Genomic DNA, 17,286 nt, shown 5'->3' on the forward strand with positions numbered 1-17,286 from the left:
GGGCTTTAAGAACATCATGAGTCACCTAGATCTAACAGACATATAGAGAACACTCCACCAACAATAGCAGATTATACATTCTTCTCAAGTGCACAGAGAACATTCTTCAGGATAGACACAAATCAGGCCAAAAAGTCATAATAAATTAAAAAAGATTAAAATCATACAAAGTATCTTCTCTGACCACAGTAGGTTGGCATTAGAAATTAATAACAAGGAAATCTGAAAAATTAACAAATATGTGGAAATTAAATGGCACATTCTTAAACAACCAATGAGTTAAGGAGGAAATCACATAAGAAATTAGAAAATAATCCGAGATAAATTTAAATGAAAATACAACATACCAAAGCTTACGAGTTTTAGCAAATGTGATGTTTTGAGAGAAATTTATAACTGCTAATGCCTTTATTCAAAAGAGAATAAATATATCAAATCAATAACTTCCCAATGTAAGAAACTAGAAAATTAAAAAAAAAAAAGAAACTAGAAAATAAAAAGCAAACTAAATCCAAAGAAAGCTGAAGGAAGGAAATAATAAATTTTAGAGAGGAATAAGATGAAATGAATAATAGAGAAACAATAGAGACAATAGGCAAACCACAGTTGGTTCTTTGAAAGGATAAACAAAATTGACAAACTTTTATTTACTCTGATAAAGAAATAGGAAGAAAACTCATATTAATTACTGAATCAGGAATGCAAAGACATTACTAGCAACTTTACAAAATAAAAAAGATTATAAGAGAATTCTATGAACAACTCTATGACAAAACAATTAGATAACCTAAATGGAATGGACTAATTCCTAGAAATACACAAATTACCTACATTGACTCAAGAAGTAGACAGTAGACATCTCCAAAGACTTATAATAAACAAAAAGATTGAATCAGTAATTGAAAGCTTTCCGGTGGAAAAAAAAAAGTCAGGATCAGATGGTTTCACCAGTGTATTTTACCAAACACTTAAAGAAGAATTAACACCAATTCTTCTGAAACTCTTCTAAAAGTAGAAGAGGAAAAAGCACATTCTAAATTATTTCATGAGGCCAGCATTACTTAGACTCCAAAGCCAGATAAATACCTCACACAAGAGGGGCACCTGGGTGGTTCAGTCGGTTAAGTGTCTGACTCTGGATTTTGGCTCAGGTCATGATTTCAGGGTTGTGAGATCAGGCTCCACATGGGGGGGGGGGGGGGAGTGCTCTCTCCTTCTCCCTCTGCTCCCCCTGCCCCCCACCACTTGCATGCTTTCTCTTTCTAATAAATAAAATCTTAAAAGACATCACAAGAAAAAAATTACAAACCAATATCCCTTATAAATATACATGCAAAATTCCTAAGGAAAATACTAGCAAACCAAATTCAAAAGCATATTAAAAGGTTGATATACAATGACCAAGTGGGATTTATCCTTGGAGTGCAAGGTGGTTCAACATAAAAAAATCAATCAATATATTATACCAAGTAATAAAGAAAAATCATACCATAGTAATAGAATGAAGAAAATATGATCATCTTAATTTATACAGAAAAGAGCATTTGACAAAAATCCAACACTCTTTCATGATAAAAACATCAATAGCTATAGAAGGTAACTTCTTCAACTTGATTCTTATTGAGTTTCAGTGAAAAACTTACAGCTAATATCATACTCTATGGTGAAAAACTGAAATATTTCCCTCTAATATCATAAACAAAAATGTCATTCTCACCACTTCTACATATCACTGTACCAAAAATTCTAGCCATGACAATTAGTTGAGGAAAAAAAAGGCATTCATATTGGAACAGGAGAAGTAGAACTATCCCTATTAGTACATGACATTATCTTAAATATAACAATCCCTAAAGAATACACACACATAGATAATGTGAGCTAAAAAATAATTTAGTAAAATCACAAGATATAAATTCAACATACAAAAAATCACTTTTATTTCTGTATACTAGAGATCCAAAAATGAAATTGAGTAAACAATTCCATTTACTATAGCACTGAAATGAGTAAAATACCTAGTGGTGAATTTAACCAAGGAGGTAAAAGATGTGTATGTTGAAATCTGTAAGACATCACTGAAAGAAATTAAAGAAGACCTGAGAAAATGGAAAGACCTTCTGTGTTCATGGATCAGAAGACATAATATTGCTGAGATGGCAATACTTCCTAAATTGATCTGTAGATTCAAGTCAATCCAGAGATTGCAATGCATTCCCTATTAAAATTTCAACTGACTTATTTTCAGGAGTGGACAAACTGATACTAAAATTCATATGAAATTGCAAAACATTTCAAATGGCCAAATAATGTAGGAAAAAAACTAAGTAGGAAGGAAGACTCACACTTTCTGATTTCAAATGTTGCTATAAAGCTACACTTATTCCATAATATAGATCAATAGAATAAAATCGATCATCCAGAAGTAAAACCTTTATTACATCCATGTTCAACTGAGTTTTGATAATGATGTCAAGACCATTCAATAAGGAATAGTTTTGGGGTGCCTGGGTGGCTCAGTTGATTAAGTGTTCCACTCTTGTTTCTGGCTCAGGTCATGATCTGAGGTGGTAGGATCAGGCTCTATGCTGAGTGTGGAGCCTGCTGTGATTCTCTCTCTCTTTCTCTCTCCCTCTGCCTCCCCCTTATAATTCTCACATGTGTGCACACACATTCTCTCTCTCTTTCAAAAAAAAAAAAAAAAAAGGAATAGTCTTTTTAATAGATGGTCCTGGGACAAATGGATATCAGATGCAAAAGAAATTTAGACCTCTACCTTACATGATATACAAAAATTAATTTCAAAGGAATCAAAGACCCAAATATAAGAGCTAATGCTATGAAATGCTTGCAAGAAGTAAAAACGTTGATCTGGGATTAGGCAATGGTTTCTTAAATATGATACCAAAAGTGCATGTAACAAAAGAAAAAATTAATTGAACTTCATCAAGATAAATTTTTTTTGTATATAAAGGCATACTATCAAGAAAGGGAAAAAGAAAATCCACAGAATTGGAAGAAAATATTTTCAAATAATTTATCTAATAAGGGTCCATATTCAGAATAAATAAAGAACTCATAAAATGCAACAACAAAAAGGCAAACAGTCTAATTAAAAAAATAAAGGACTTGAATAGACATTTCTTCACAGAGATAAAAACACATGAAATTAACCTCAACATCATTAGTCACTGGAGTAATGTATATCAAAAGCACACAGACTGGGATAGTTATAATAAAAATAGGTAGAAAATAACTGTTGATGAAGATGTGGAGAGGCTGGAAGGCTCATACATTGCTGGTGGGAAGAGGAAATGATACAGCCTCCATGGAGAGCAATTTTGTGGTTCCTCAAAATGTTAAACATAGATTTAACATGTGACCAAACAATTCCACTCCTGCTATTACATACCTATGAGAACCCAAACACAGATTCATACAAAAAAACCTGTATATGAGTGTTTATAGTAACATTATCTATAATAGTGAAGACTGGAAACAACTCATCCATCAAATGATGAATGGATAAACCAAGTGCAGCATATACATGCAATGGGATATTATTTATTAATAAAAAGCCATGAAGTACTGATACATATTATGACTTGGACAAACCTTGAAAATATTATGTGATGGGAAAGAAGCCAGACACAAAGAGCCACATATTGTATGATTCCATTTCTATGAATCTGGAATAGCTAAATCTGTAGGGACAGGAAGCAGATTTGTGGTTGTCAGGATCTGGGGGCACGGGGCTAGGGTGGTCTGCTCAATGGGCATCAAGTTTATTTTTGGGGTGATGAAAAGTATTCTGGAATTAGATAATGGTAACGGTCATAGAACATCATGCATGTACTAAAAGCCAGAACTGTACATTTTAAAATGGTTAAAACGATGGATTTGATGTTGTATGAATTTTACCTCAATAAAAAAATATACAATTGTTCTTATTCCAGCAGAAAAGGAAAAAATTCTTCTGTGCCTTCCTGAACATTGCAGCCCCTGTCTATTGCAGTCCCAGGGTGTCCTTAGTCATTTGGTTGTACTTTCTCTCCACCCCCCTTCCCAGGGAACTGAGGTAAGATGCACTAGCATTAAAACTTGGGCTTTGCACTAGTGTATCTGCAGTGTGACCATTCCTTTCTCACAGGAGTTCATTCTGTCATCTTAGGCCTATAAAAAAATGGAAGAAATCTGATACTCAAAAGCATGCTTGATTCCCTAAAATAGAGGTCAATAATACTAATTGGTCTAAATTCAGACCTTCTTTGTTTTAACTTGGCAAAAACACCTGTTTCCTAAACCACATTCCTTTGGAATTGTTTGAAGCGAAACAATATTGCAAGTAAAGAACTTTTCATAGCAATTGAGTGCTTGTGCTCCAAAGATGCTTAATTTTGAAAAGTTTTGGATAAAATCTTGCAGAGAAAGATTTAAATATAGACACTATTGCTCCTTCTCCACTGTTCTCCCACCCTCAACTTACTACACAAAGATATTTCACACAATAAGCAGATAATTAATTAATCATTCTGAAGATGAAGGAGAAGAAATTAGATTATTAAAAGTTAAGAATTACATGTGCCTGTTCCTTTCCTTACATCCAGGGTAAATATAAAATCTATGGCCAAGTATAAAAATAGGTTTTGTCCTTATATTTCAATTATTTAGCACTGATAAAATAATTTTTTAAAGATTTATTCATTTTAGAGAGAGAGAGTGCACATGAGCAGAGGGAAGGGGAGAGGGAGAGAGAATCTTCATGCTGACTCCCCTTTGAGTGCACAGCTTGAATGGGGGCTCCATCCCAGGACGCTGAGATCATGACCTGAGCTGAAATCAAGAGTTGGCTGCTTAACCAAAAGAGCAATCCAGGTACCCCAGCAGAAATAATTTTAAATTAAAATTTCATTCCAGGTTTTGGTGTTTTAAGAATTTAACGTTTTACTATTTAATATGACATTTTGGTATTCAAAAATATGATTTAAGACAAAATATAAAAACAAATTTATTACAGATGGTTGCCTAATAGCATTATTAGTTAAATGAGCAATTATATTGCAATCTCAAAAGGGAAACATATCACTATTTGTATGGTTTTGTAGTTAGAAAATTTCTAAAATGACACCATTTAATGTTACTATTTAAATTTTGATCTGTTCTTCTTTTTTTTTTTTTTTGTTCTTACTTCTAAACCATGATTTAGTTTTGCTATATGAATAAAGCAAAGCAAAACCCGTTTCCTCTGAAATAGGTTAATCACAGAGAAGTATTTCTCCAGGGATATCCTAAGGCAAAGTTTTTTGAGGCTGTTTTCTCTTCAATCATGATTGTTCAAATTGGAATGTGGTTGAAATAGAAAACTTGTTTTGCTTTCTACGGAGAATTTAAAAATTTTTATAAAGTCCTTTTTTAAAAAGATTTTATTTTTTTATTCATGAGAGACACACAGATGGAGAGAGGCAGAGACACAGGCAGAGGGAGAAGCAGGGTTCCATGCAGGAAGCCCGGTGTGGGACTTGATTCCTGGATTGGGATCATGTCCTGAGCCAAAGGCAGATGCTCAACCACTGTGCCACCCAGGCATCCCAAGTTTTATAAGATCTAATACTGTAGGTCTTTCAGTCTCTTCAGCATGCATTTATAGATAAAGAATAGTGCCAGACTATAAGGAACCACAAAAAAGATGACGAAATTCTTTGCAAATATACAGTTACTCTTTTGTATGTGTTATTACTTATAAAAATAAGAAAAAATTCTTAATGAATAGCTGCACATTAATATATTTAGCCCAATTTTAGGTGTTGGTCTCATATAAGAGAAATACTAAACAATATAAATAATAAAATAATGAAATATATTAAAAACTCTATAAATAATAAAATAATGAAATATATTAAAAACTCTAAAATTACTGTTGCATTCACCTTTACCTTAACACACAGTAAAATACACAAACAAAATATATTAGGTAGCAAGTAGAAGATGCCACCACAAAAGAAATTCAGGAGATTTGCTGTATGAGGATGTAAATACCGGTCAGTTTGACTGGTAATATTATTAACTCTTCAGATGATATTAATAAATCTTGAAATAGAAGAACTTTTGGTCATGTCCATGTCAATGAAACTTTGGAAATTAATTATGAAGTATTATTGTGATTGCTCTTTGGTTCTCATGCTTTTTAACTATTTATACTTTGTCTAATCGCTAGATTTAAAACTCTTTGACTTAAATTTTGTAGGTCCCGAAGTGCCTACGACATCACTTTGCCTATTACAGACCATAAGTGTTATACAGTATCACAAAGACTCAGCTATTTTTACATGCAATTTGATTCTCTCATTAAAACTATAATATTTGACAAAGTAAAAAGAAATAGAAAACTATAAACAAAAAGAAAAAAATGAACACTAAAATAGAACTTAGCTGTATATAAATACTGTTAGCATTTAGATGAATTTTATTCTCTAGTATTTTCTAATGTATATAAAATATAATATTGGGATTATAATATATAGTTTATATGATTTTTAAAATATAACATGGAATTCTGAGCATTGTCATACAACATTTTATATTTGTAAATAGCATGATATATATGATAGCATGTAATCTTTTATGCAAATCATTAATTTTTTTATTATAACCTACACACCAGTGAACATTTTTTTTCTCATTCCTCCAAAGCCACCAAAAGTCTAAGAATGGAAAATGGAAACTTACTGGATTAATTCATAAACATATCAGCTATTACTAACCATATTGGGAAACACTGTCTCATCTCTTTTGTCAAATTTAGAATGGATTGAAAATTAATTGAACAAGTAATTGAGAAGAAAGATGGTTAGTACAAGCTTAACAGATTTTAAAGATATAAAGTTTCATATTTTTATATTGGAACAGATGCCAACTTAGGAAAAATTTTCTAGTGACTAAACAATATAGGAAAAGTCTTATCTATGTAAAACCTGGGTATAATTAATAGAAAAAATTAAGGAATCTGCATAGGTACTATTCTTTCAAGGCTCCTTTTATATGAGTTTGATCTGTTTTTTTTTTTTTTTTTTTTTAAGTGCCTTTCATAACATTCTTTGCTTACAGACTAGGGCCTATTGTAATGTGTTTTTCTACCACATTCTAAAATCCTCCACAACCACTGACAAACCTCTCTTCTGCATGTCATCTTCCCAGACTGCCTGACTGGACATTCTATTTTCTTCTTTCTTTCTTTCTTTCTTTCTTTCTTTCTTTCTTTCTTTCTTTCTTTCTTTCTTTCTTTCTTTCTTCTTTCTTTCTTTCTTTCTTTCTTTCTTTCTTTCTTTCTTTTCTTCCTTTCTTCCTTTCTTTCTTTTTCTTTCTTTCTTTCTTTCTTTCTTTCTTTCTTTCTTTCTTTCTTTCTTTCTTTTCTTTCTTTCTTTCTTTCTTCTTTCTTTCTTCTTTCTTTCTTTCTTTCATCTTTCTTCTTTCTTTCTTCTTTCTTTCTTTCTTTCTTTCTTTCTTTCTTTCTTTCTTTCTTTCTTTCTTTCTTTCTTTCTTCTTTCTTTCTTTCTTTTCTTTCTCTCTTCATGAGAGACAGAGAGAGAGAGAGAGAGAGAGAGGCAGAGACACAGGCAGAGGGAGAAGCAGGCTCCATGCAAGGAGCCCAATGTGGGACTCGATCCTGTGATCTCCAGGATCACACCCAGGTCCGAAGGCAGGCACTAGACCATTGAGCCATCCAGGGATCCCACATTCTATTTTCTTGCTGTGACCTAGAGCATAATCTGTGTTTCTGCCTATGTGCGCTCCAGTCGTTCACCATATTTTCAGAATATGAACAGTCTTGCAGATAGATTTTTGTGCACACCCTTAATTTTTTCTTTAGATTTCAAAAAATAACTCACTTTTAAAAAACTCTGGATACATTTTACCAAATATTTCTAGTAGATTATACCATTTCATTTATACTCTGTTCTGCAAAGTATGAGGCTATCTTACCCCTCGGATATTTAATATTATTGACTACAACTGTCAAGTTATAATGAAAAATGATGTTCTCTTTTGAAACAAATGAAATATTAATCCATAATTTCTCATTGTTTTATTCAATTTTTTTGCATTGAGTTTTATAATTTGTTGAAATTCTTGTAAGTTGCGATGAGACTGTGAGCTAAATTTTCTAGACAAAGCTAATTTTCAAATACTTGTTTGTTGAATTGGCCTTTCTCATTCTATTGTTTTGGGGGGTTTTCTCTCTAAAAGTTTTGTGGTGCTTTCATCTTGGTAACATATATCAATCAACTCTTAGGATTATTCCTATGTATTTCAGGTTTACATTTCAGATTGTAAATAGGAAATTGCCATCATTGTCATCTCCAATTTAAAGGTAAATAGAAAGTTATTGTTTTTCATACAAACCGACATACCTTGTTTACCTTTTCTTGATTGAACCTTTATAATTATTTGAGTAATTCTTTTTCAAAGACGGCATTCACATATCATAAAATTCACCATCTTATGGTATATTTTTAAAATTCAGTGGTTTTAGTATATTCCTAAAACTCTATCATAATCCTGATCTAATTCCAGAACATTTTCATCATCCCAAAAAGAAACTTCATACCCACTATTACTCCCCATTCCTCCTTTTCCCCCAGACCCTGGTAACCACTAATCTACTTTCTGTCTCCATAAATTTGTCTATTATGAATATCTCATAAATGAAATCATAGACTATATAGCATCACTTCATTACTTTTCCTGATGAATAATACTCCATTGTATGGATATACCACAGATTGTTTATCCATTCATCAGTTGGTATATGGGTATATATCTAGGAGTGGAACTGTTGGGTGATAAGGTACTTTATGTTTAATATTTTAAGGAACCAAACTATTTCAGAAAATGTACCATTTTACAATCCTACCAGCAATGTATGAGGTTTTTATTTTTTCCACATCCTGTTATTTTATGACTTTTTGACTACAACCAAACTTGTAGGTTTGAAGTGCTATCTCACTGTGGTTTGATTTTCATATCTCTAGTGACTAATGAAAAGTTACGCATCTTTTCATGTACATATAGGCCATTTGGGTATCTTCTTTGGAAAACTGTCTATTCAATTCAATTCTCATGTTTAAAGTTGGATTGTTTGTCCTTTACTTGTTGAGTTGTAATACTTCTTTACATATTCTGGATACCAGACCCTTATCGGATAAATAATTTGCAAATATTTTCTCCTGTATTGTGGGTTTTCACTTTCTTTTTTTTGCCATATAGTTCTTTTATTAAAGTTAAATTTATTTATGGAGAAAGACAAATACCATATGATTTTGCTCATATGTGCAATTTAAGAAACAAAACAGATAAACATAGGTGAAGGCAAGAAAAATAAAATAAGATTGTAACAGAGAGGAAGCAAATCATAAGAGACCCTTAACTATAGGAAACAAACTGAGGATTGCTGGAAAGGAGAGGAAGGTGGGGATGGGGTACCTGGGGGATGGGCATTAAGAGGGCACCTGAAGTAATGAGCACTGGCTCATTATATGCAGCTGATGAATCACTAAATTCTACCTCTGATACTAACCCACACTTTTGTCAGTTCAGGAAATTCCGTGCACTTGTTTCAGCCAGTCTCCACTGGCATTTGGCAAGATACAACTACCTTTCTAATTTCTTTCCATATAGATTAGTTTTAGCTGATTTACAGATAAATAGAATTACATAGAACTTTTCTTGTTTTGCTTAACACATCTTTGAGATTTTTCCATATTATTGTGGATAATTAGAGTCTTTTTTATTACTCAGTAATAATATGCCTTTGTATGAATTATTATAACTTGTTTATCCATTTTTCTGTTGAACACTGGGTCGGTTCAATTTTGGGGCTATTATAAAGAAAGCCACTGTGATCATTCTTGTACAAGGGTATGGGTATGTTATTATTTATCTTGGGTAAATGTCCAGGAATAGAATTTCTTGGTCATATAGAATTGCATATTTAACTTTGTATGAAAATATCAAAGAGTTTTCTAAAGTAGCTATGCCATTTTTCAATTTCACTAACAATGTATGAGTGTCTCATCTGTTCCACATTCTCACTAACATTGGTGGTGTTAATCTTTTTAATTGTAGCCACTCTAGTGGTTATAAAATGATATCTCACCATGATTTTAATTTTAATCTCTCCAATCAGTAATAACAATTGCACATTTTTATGTGCTATTGGCTATTTGTATGTCTTCTTTTATGAAGTATCTCTTCAATTTCCCATTTTTTATTGTATTGTTTGATTTTTCATAATTTGTAGAACTTTATATGTTATGAATAAAGTATTTTGAATATTTATATATATATAATGAATATTTCCTCCCAGTCTGTAATTTGCCTTCTTTTTCCTTTTTAAAAAATAATTGAGGTATAATTGACAAATAACATATTACTTTCAGGTATACAACATAATGATTGATCCAATATTTGTATATTATGAAATGATCAACACAATAAGTCTAGTTAACATCTGTCACCATACATAGATACCAAGTTTTTTCTTATAATAAAGATTTTTAAGATCTACTTTCTTAGTAACTTTCAAATATGCAATATAATACTATTAACCATATTCACATGCTCTACTTATTTTATACTATTTGACTCCTTTCACCCAATTTGCTCATCCCCATACCTACCCTCTAGCAACCACCAGTCCGTTCTCTGTATCTGTGAGCTTGGTTTTTTTGTTTGTTTTTCAGATTCTACATATAAAAGTAAGATCATATAGTATTGGTATTTCTCTAATTTGACTTAACATAATATCCTCCAGGTCCATTCATTTTATCTCAATGGCAATATTTCATTCTTTTTTATGGCTGAGTAGTATTCCATTGTATATATCTACCACATCTTTTCATCCATTCATCCATTAGTGGACACTTAGGTTGTTTCCATATTTTGGCTATTGTAAATAATGATGCAATGAACATGGGGTACATATATCTTTTCAAGTTTGTGTTTTGTTTTCTTCAGATAAATACCCAGAAGTGGAATTGCTGGACAATATGGTAGTTCTATTTTTAATGTTTTGAGGAACCGCTACACTGTTTTCCATAATGATTGCACCAATTTACATTCCCAACAACAGTGTAAGAGGGTTCCCTTTTCTCTATATCCTTGCCAACACTTGTTATTTCTTGTTCTTTTGATAATAGCCATTCTGACAGGTGGGAGATGATATCTCATTGTGGTTTTGATTTGAATTTCACTGATAAATAGTGATGTTGAGCATCTTTTCATGTGCCTGTTGACTATTTGCATGTCTTCTTTAGAAATTGTCTATTCTACCCATCTTAAAATCAGAATTTTTTTTTTTGTTATTTAAAGTTTTATGAGATCTTTATATATTTTGGATATTAACTCCTTATCAGATATATGAATTGCAAATATTTTCTCCCATTTGGTAGGTTGCCTTTTCATTTTTTTGGTGGTTTCCTTTTTGAGCACAAGCTTTTTATTTTGATGTAGTCTCACTTCTTTATTTTTGCTTCTGTTGCCTTTGCTTTTGGGATCAGATTCAAAACCAAGACTGATATTAAGGAACTGCCTATATTTTCTTCTAGGAATTTCATGGTTTCAGGTCTTATATTCAAATCCTTAATCCATTTTGAGCTAATTTTTGTATATAGTGTAAGACAGTGCTCCAGTTTCATTCTTATGCATGCGGCTGTCCAATTTTCCCAGCACCATTTGTTGAAGAGACTATCCTTTTCCCATTGTATATTCTTGCTTCCTTTGTTGTAAATTAATTCACCATATATGAATGTGTTTACTTCTCGATAGCCTTCTGTTCCACTGATCTGTGTGTGTGTGTGTGTGTGTGTGTGTGTGTGTGTGTGCATGGAGCCCAATGCAGGGACTGAATTATAACCCTAAGATTAAGACCTGAGCTGAGACCAAGAGTCAACCTACCGAGCCACCTAGGCATTCCTTTGTGTCTGTTTTATATATGGATGCCATACTGTTTTGATTGCTATAACTCTGTACTATCATTTGAAATCAGGGAGCATGAATCCTCCAGCTTTGTTCTTTCCATTTGTGTTTTCTTCAATTTTTCTCATCAATGTATTATAGCTTTCAGTATACAGGTCTCTTGGTTACATTTATTCCTAGGTATTTTATTCTTTCTGATGCAAGTTTGTCTTTTAAAAAAGATTTATTTATTTATTTATTCATGAGAGATACAGAGAGAGAGAGAGAGAGAGGCAGAGACACAGGCAGAGGGAGAAGCAGGCTTCTCACAGGGAGCCCGATATGGGACTCAATCCCGGATCCTGAGCCAAAGGCAGATGCTCAACTGCTGAGCCACCCAGGCATCCCCATTTTGAAGCAACTTTAAATAGAAGTGTTTTCTTAATTTTTCTTTATGATAGTTTGTTATTAGTGTATAGGAACACAATAGATTTTTGTATATTGATTTTATATCCTACAACTTTACTGAATTCATTTATTAGTTCTAATAGATTTTTGGTAGTGTCTTTAGGATTTTCTGTATATATTATATCATCTGCAAGTTGTGACAGTTTTACTTCTTCCTTTCCAATTTGGATACCTTTTATTTTTCTTGCCTAATTGTTGTAGCTAGGACTTGTAACACCATGTTAAATAAAAGTGGGCACCCTTGTCTTGTTCCTGATGCTAGAGAAAAAGCTTTCAGCTTTTTACCAGTAAGTACAATGTTAGCTGTGGCCTTGAGACCACGTGTGGCCTTTATTATGCTGAGGTACATTCCCTCTGTATCTACTTAATGTCGAGAGTTATTAGCATAAATGGGTGTTGAATTTGTCAAATGCTGCTTCTGCACCAGTTGAGAGGATAGGATTTTTACCTTCATTCTGTCATTTTATTTTTTATTGAAGAATAGTTGACACACAGTGTTATATTACTTTCAGGTGTACAACATAGTAATTTGAGAAGTTCACACATTATGCTATGATTCCTGCAAGTGTAGCTACCATCTGTCAGTATAGAATGCCATTATGGTATCATTGATACATTCCCTATGCTGTAACTTTTATTCCTGTAACTTATTCATTGAATAACTGGAAGCCTGTATTTCCCATTACCCTGTGCTCACTTGGCCCATCCTCCTATCCACATTATTTTATTACTTTCTTGATCATATCCTTTGGTGTACAAAAGTTTTTCATTTTGATAAAGTCCAGTGTATCTATTTTTTTCTTTTTCTTTTTGCTTGTGCTTTGGGTTTTTTCTCCAAGACTATGGATATTTATGTATCCTTCTAAGAGTTTTACAGTTTTAGCTCTTACATTTAGGTCTTTGACATATTCGGAATTAATTTTTGTATATGGTGTAGAATTAGAGGTCCAACCTCATTCTTTTGCCTAAAGAAACCTGCATTGATCTGTATGTCTCTTCCTATGCTAGTCTCACACTGTTTTGTTTGCTGTAGCTTTGAAGTAAGTTTTAAAATCAGAAAGTGTGAGTCTTCCAACTATCTTCTTTTTTAAGATTGTTTTGACTATCCTGGCCTTTGCATTGCCAAAGGAATTTTAGAACCAGTTTGTCAATTTCTACAAAAAAATCAGCTAGGATTTTAATAGGAATTAGGCTGATTCAATTTAGGAAATATATCAATCTGAAATCACTAAGTTTTCCAAAGCACAAACAAGGGATCTTTCTTTTTTCTTTCTTTCTCTATCTTTCTTTCTCTTTCTTTCTTTCTTTCTTTCTTTCTTTCTTTCTTTCTTTCTTCTTTCTTTTTTTTTTTTCTTCTTTAATTTCATTCCACCGTGTTTTGCAGTCTTCAGGGCACCTTTCTAGTAGTTCTGTTGTTAAATTTATTCCTACGTATTTTTATTTCCATGTTATTGTAAGTGAAAATATCCTCTTTATTTCAGCTTTAGCTTGTTGCCAGTGTATAAACTACAACTGAGTTTTGCATATTGATTTTGTATACTGTAATATTATTGCTAAACCTGTTTATTACTTAGAGTGGTTTGGTGGCTTCCTTAGAATGTTCTCTACAGAAGAGCATGATGTCATCAGCAAATAGTTTTACTTCTTTCTTCCATCGGGATATCTTTTATTTCTTTTTAGAGCTTAATTGTTCAGGTGAGAACTTCTAGGACAATGTATAGTAGCAAGAGCAAACATTCTTATCTTGTTCCTAATTTTAGGGGGAAAGACTTCAGTCCTTCGTTATTAAGTATGATGTCAGCTGTGGATTTTTCATAGATAACTTTTATCAAATGAGCAAGTTTTATTCCATTCCTTCCATTCCATGCTGGTTTTTTTTTTTTTAATCATGAGAGCATATTAGATTTTTGTCAATGGTTTTTCTGCATTTGTTGAGATGATCATGTGATTTTGTCCTTTATTATGTTAAAATACTCTACTACATTGATTGTTTTTTGTATTTATAGGCTAAATCCCACCTGGTCATGATGTATAAGCCTTTTTGGAGGTTACTGGATTCTGTCTGGATTAAGATTTTTATGTCTATATTCATAAGAGATATTAGTCTGCAGTTTTCTTTTCTTGTGATATATTATCTATTTTTGGTATCAGGGTAATACTAGTCTCTTAGAATGAATAGGAAGTGTTGTCTTTTCTATTTTTCACAATGGTGTGCAAATAATTAATTTAATTCTTTAAATCAGTGGTATAATTCATCAGTGAAACCATTGCATGTGAAGGGGAGAGGGAGTTTTTTTGATTACTAATGTCTTTATTTGTTTCACAGTAAATAACACTTCTAAATAATCTGCAGGTCAAAGAATAACTCAAATTAGAAATCATTTTAAACTCAATGAAAATGTAAATCCAACTCCGGTATTTTGGACTGGATACATGCAAATGCTAGGTGACTGGTAGCAGGGTAACCAGAGGCCAGGGGAACTGGTGCAACAAAAGGACACAGGTGTGTCCATACAACACTGGAAGCCAAGTGCCTCCCTCTAGGCCCTGATAACAGAAGGTGATAGCAGTCAAGGGCTTGCAGGAGCAAACTGCCTCACCATGGCATTTATATCTTTCTTTATTTTTTATGTTTAAGTTAAAATATTTATTACAGCAGGTCTTTAGTAAAAAGTATGGAATGCTTCAGGAATCTGTGTCATTCTTGTGCAGGGGCCATGCTCATCTTTTCTCTGTTCTAATTTTAGTATATGCACTGCTGAAGTGAGCACTTACTGGGGCATTTATTTATTTATTTTTCACCGGGGCCTTTAAAATCTGGCTGCCTTTCTTTCTGCTACAGAATGAATTAATCTCATTTCCCACTTCTTTTCTTTTTTTAAAAGATTTTATTTACTTATTCATGAGAGACAGAGAGGAGAGAGAGAAAGAGAGAGAGAGAGAGAGGCAAAGACACAGGTAGAGAGAGAAGCAGGCTCCATGCAGGGAACCCGACGTGGGACTCAATCCCAGGTCCCCAGGATCATGCCCTGGGCTGAAGGCGGCACTAAATCGCTGAGTCACTCAGGCTGCCCTCCCACTTATTTTCTTATGTCTACTTGAGGAAAAGAAACATTTCCACTATAAGATTTGTTAGTTTCTAACAAAGAACAGTAGGATAAAATATTTATTAACTATAGTTTGAAAAGTACTAATTCTGAATTACTAGATGGGTTTTTATTCATAATTTTAAAGTTGATTAACACACACACAATTGCATACATACATATATAAGTTGAAACCATATAAGCCAGGCAATTAAAAAAAAATCCCATGTTTCTGATGGGCCACACAGCCCCTAAACTATATATTCTAATTCATACCTATTTCTAGAAATCTTGACATAAAATGTTGATGCTGTGATTAGAAACTAGAGCATGTATATATATGTACACCAAAAAACTAAAAGAGAAGTTTAATATTGAAAAACTTTGATGTAGATGTTATAAAATAAAGTATATTTCAAAAGTATGTGTCACAAAACAGTCAAGTAGGACATCCAACGTCAGACAAAATAAGCTTTAAGTCTCTTTAGTTTTCTGAGTGAGATATATTCCCATTTTATTCATGTCTAACATTTAATACATTCTGAAAAGTCGAACAATTAAAAAATGAGTTTTGATTTTATTTTTAATTGTATTAAAAAGCTAGTCATTGATGTTTTAAAGGTCCTGCATGAGTACAGATCTCTAGTTAATAAAAGACATCTTTTATCAATATGCTTATATTTCCCAAAATCTTTTACTTCCTATAAGTAGATTAAACTGAACATATTAATTCATAAATGAAGTTATTCAAGCCAGCAACACTTAATTAGCTTCTGAAAGTGATAAGTATGCCAACATAATTAACAATATTTAGGGTCATTGAGCTGACATCCTATAGGAAGCTAGACAAGGCAGTGTGAAGTCATGAAAAGGGGCAGGGTGGGGATGAATGAGCAGAGGGAATTGTTTTATGCTCTAGTTAGAGATTTTATAATCAAAGAATAATTCATTGGAACTTAGGAGATTCTGTTTTCATGATTTCTGGGGAGCCATTAATAAGGACTAGTCCTTATGCAAAGTCCCATGGACTTAGGGATTTAGGCATGTTGGGATGGATTATGAGAATGCCAACAAAGGGGAGATGCACACAGGAAGGAGAAGTGGCAGGGCACAATTTGTTTATTTCTCAGGTTTTCAAGGGCCTCTCTTCCTTTAGGCCCTTCCAAGCATATGAGTGATCAGAATGACAGAAATGTGTGCCTGCAAAACTAAGGTGTGTAACTACACACTTTCTGAAAGTTAATTAGAGTCAGGATAGCACATAAATAGTTTTGTATTAGCACGAGTCACTATGGTGCATTCCATGCCAATGCTTCTTGAATTGATGAAATTATGAAGTAAATTTCTATTGTTACAAGCCAAATGGCTTTTGATTTTCCTGTTTCATTGCAAATAATTTAAAATCGTAAAAATATCTTCAGGGAAATTATTTAAATCTTGATAACCCAAATGAGCTAAGAAACTGGAAAACAAAGTCAAATTATGTACAAATCTAAGTTTTTCCCCAAATCTCTTAAAATGCCAGCATCATAGTTCCAAAACACGAATTTGAAACCTTTATTTTATAAATTGTCCCAGTATGTCATTTTTCTATAGGGCATCTAGGTATTTTCTAGTATATGCAAAGTGTGGGTGTGTGAGGTAAGACTGATATTTTGTAATTTGCCTCTGAAGCTAAGTAACTTTCTTTGGCTTTGGAACTTATTTAGCTTCCTATTGACAAAGATTCTCTCCTTAATCACATGCTAGCCAGGCTCCTCTGAGCCTCCTGCTCCACTGG

At 32.8% G+C, this 17,286-nt stretch overlaps 1 protein-coding gene and 1 non-coding gene across 3 annotated transcripts in view; both read right to left on the bottom strand.

Annotated features, from left to right (window-relative positions):
- GPR158 (G protein-coupled receptor 158) overlaps nucleotides 1–17,286 on the bottom strand; it is a 410,138-nt gene that overhangs the window by 38,866 nt on the left and 353,986 nt on the right. The window lies entirely within an intron of this gene.
- On the bottom strand, nucleotides 15,090–15,191 carry LOC140634517 (U6 spliceosomal RNA). Its single transcript, XR_012031962.1, has one exon. It is a non-coding gene; the product is annotated as a U6 spliceosomal RNA (small nuclear RNA).

The sequence above is a fragment of the Canis lupus genome, chromosome 5, assembly GCF_048164855.1.
Source record: "Canis lupus baileyi chromosome 5, mCanLup2.hap1, whole genome shotgun sequence".
Classification (NCBI taxonomy): Eukaryota; Metazoa; Chordata; class Mammalia; order Carnivora; family Canidae; genus Canis; species Canis lupus.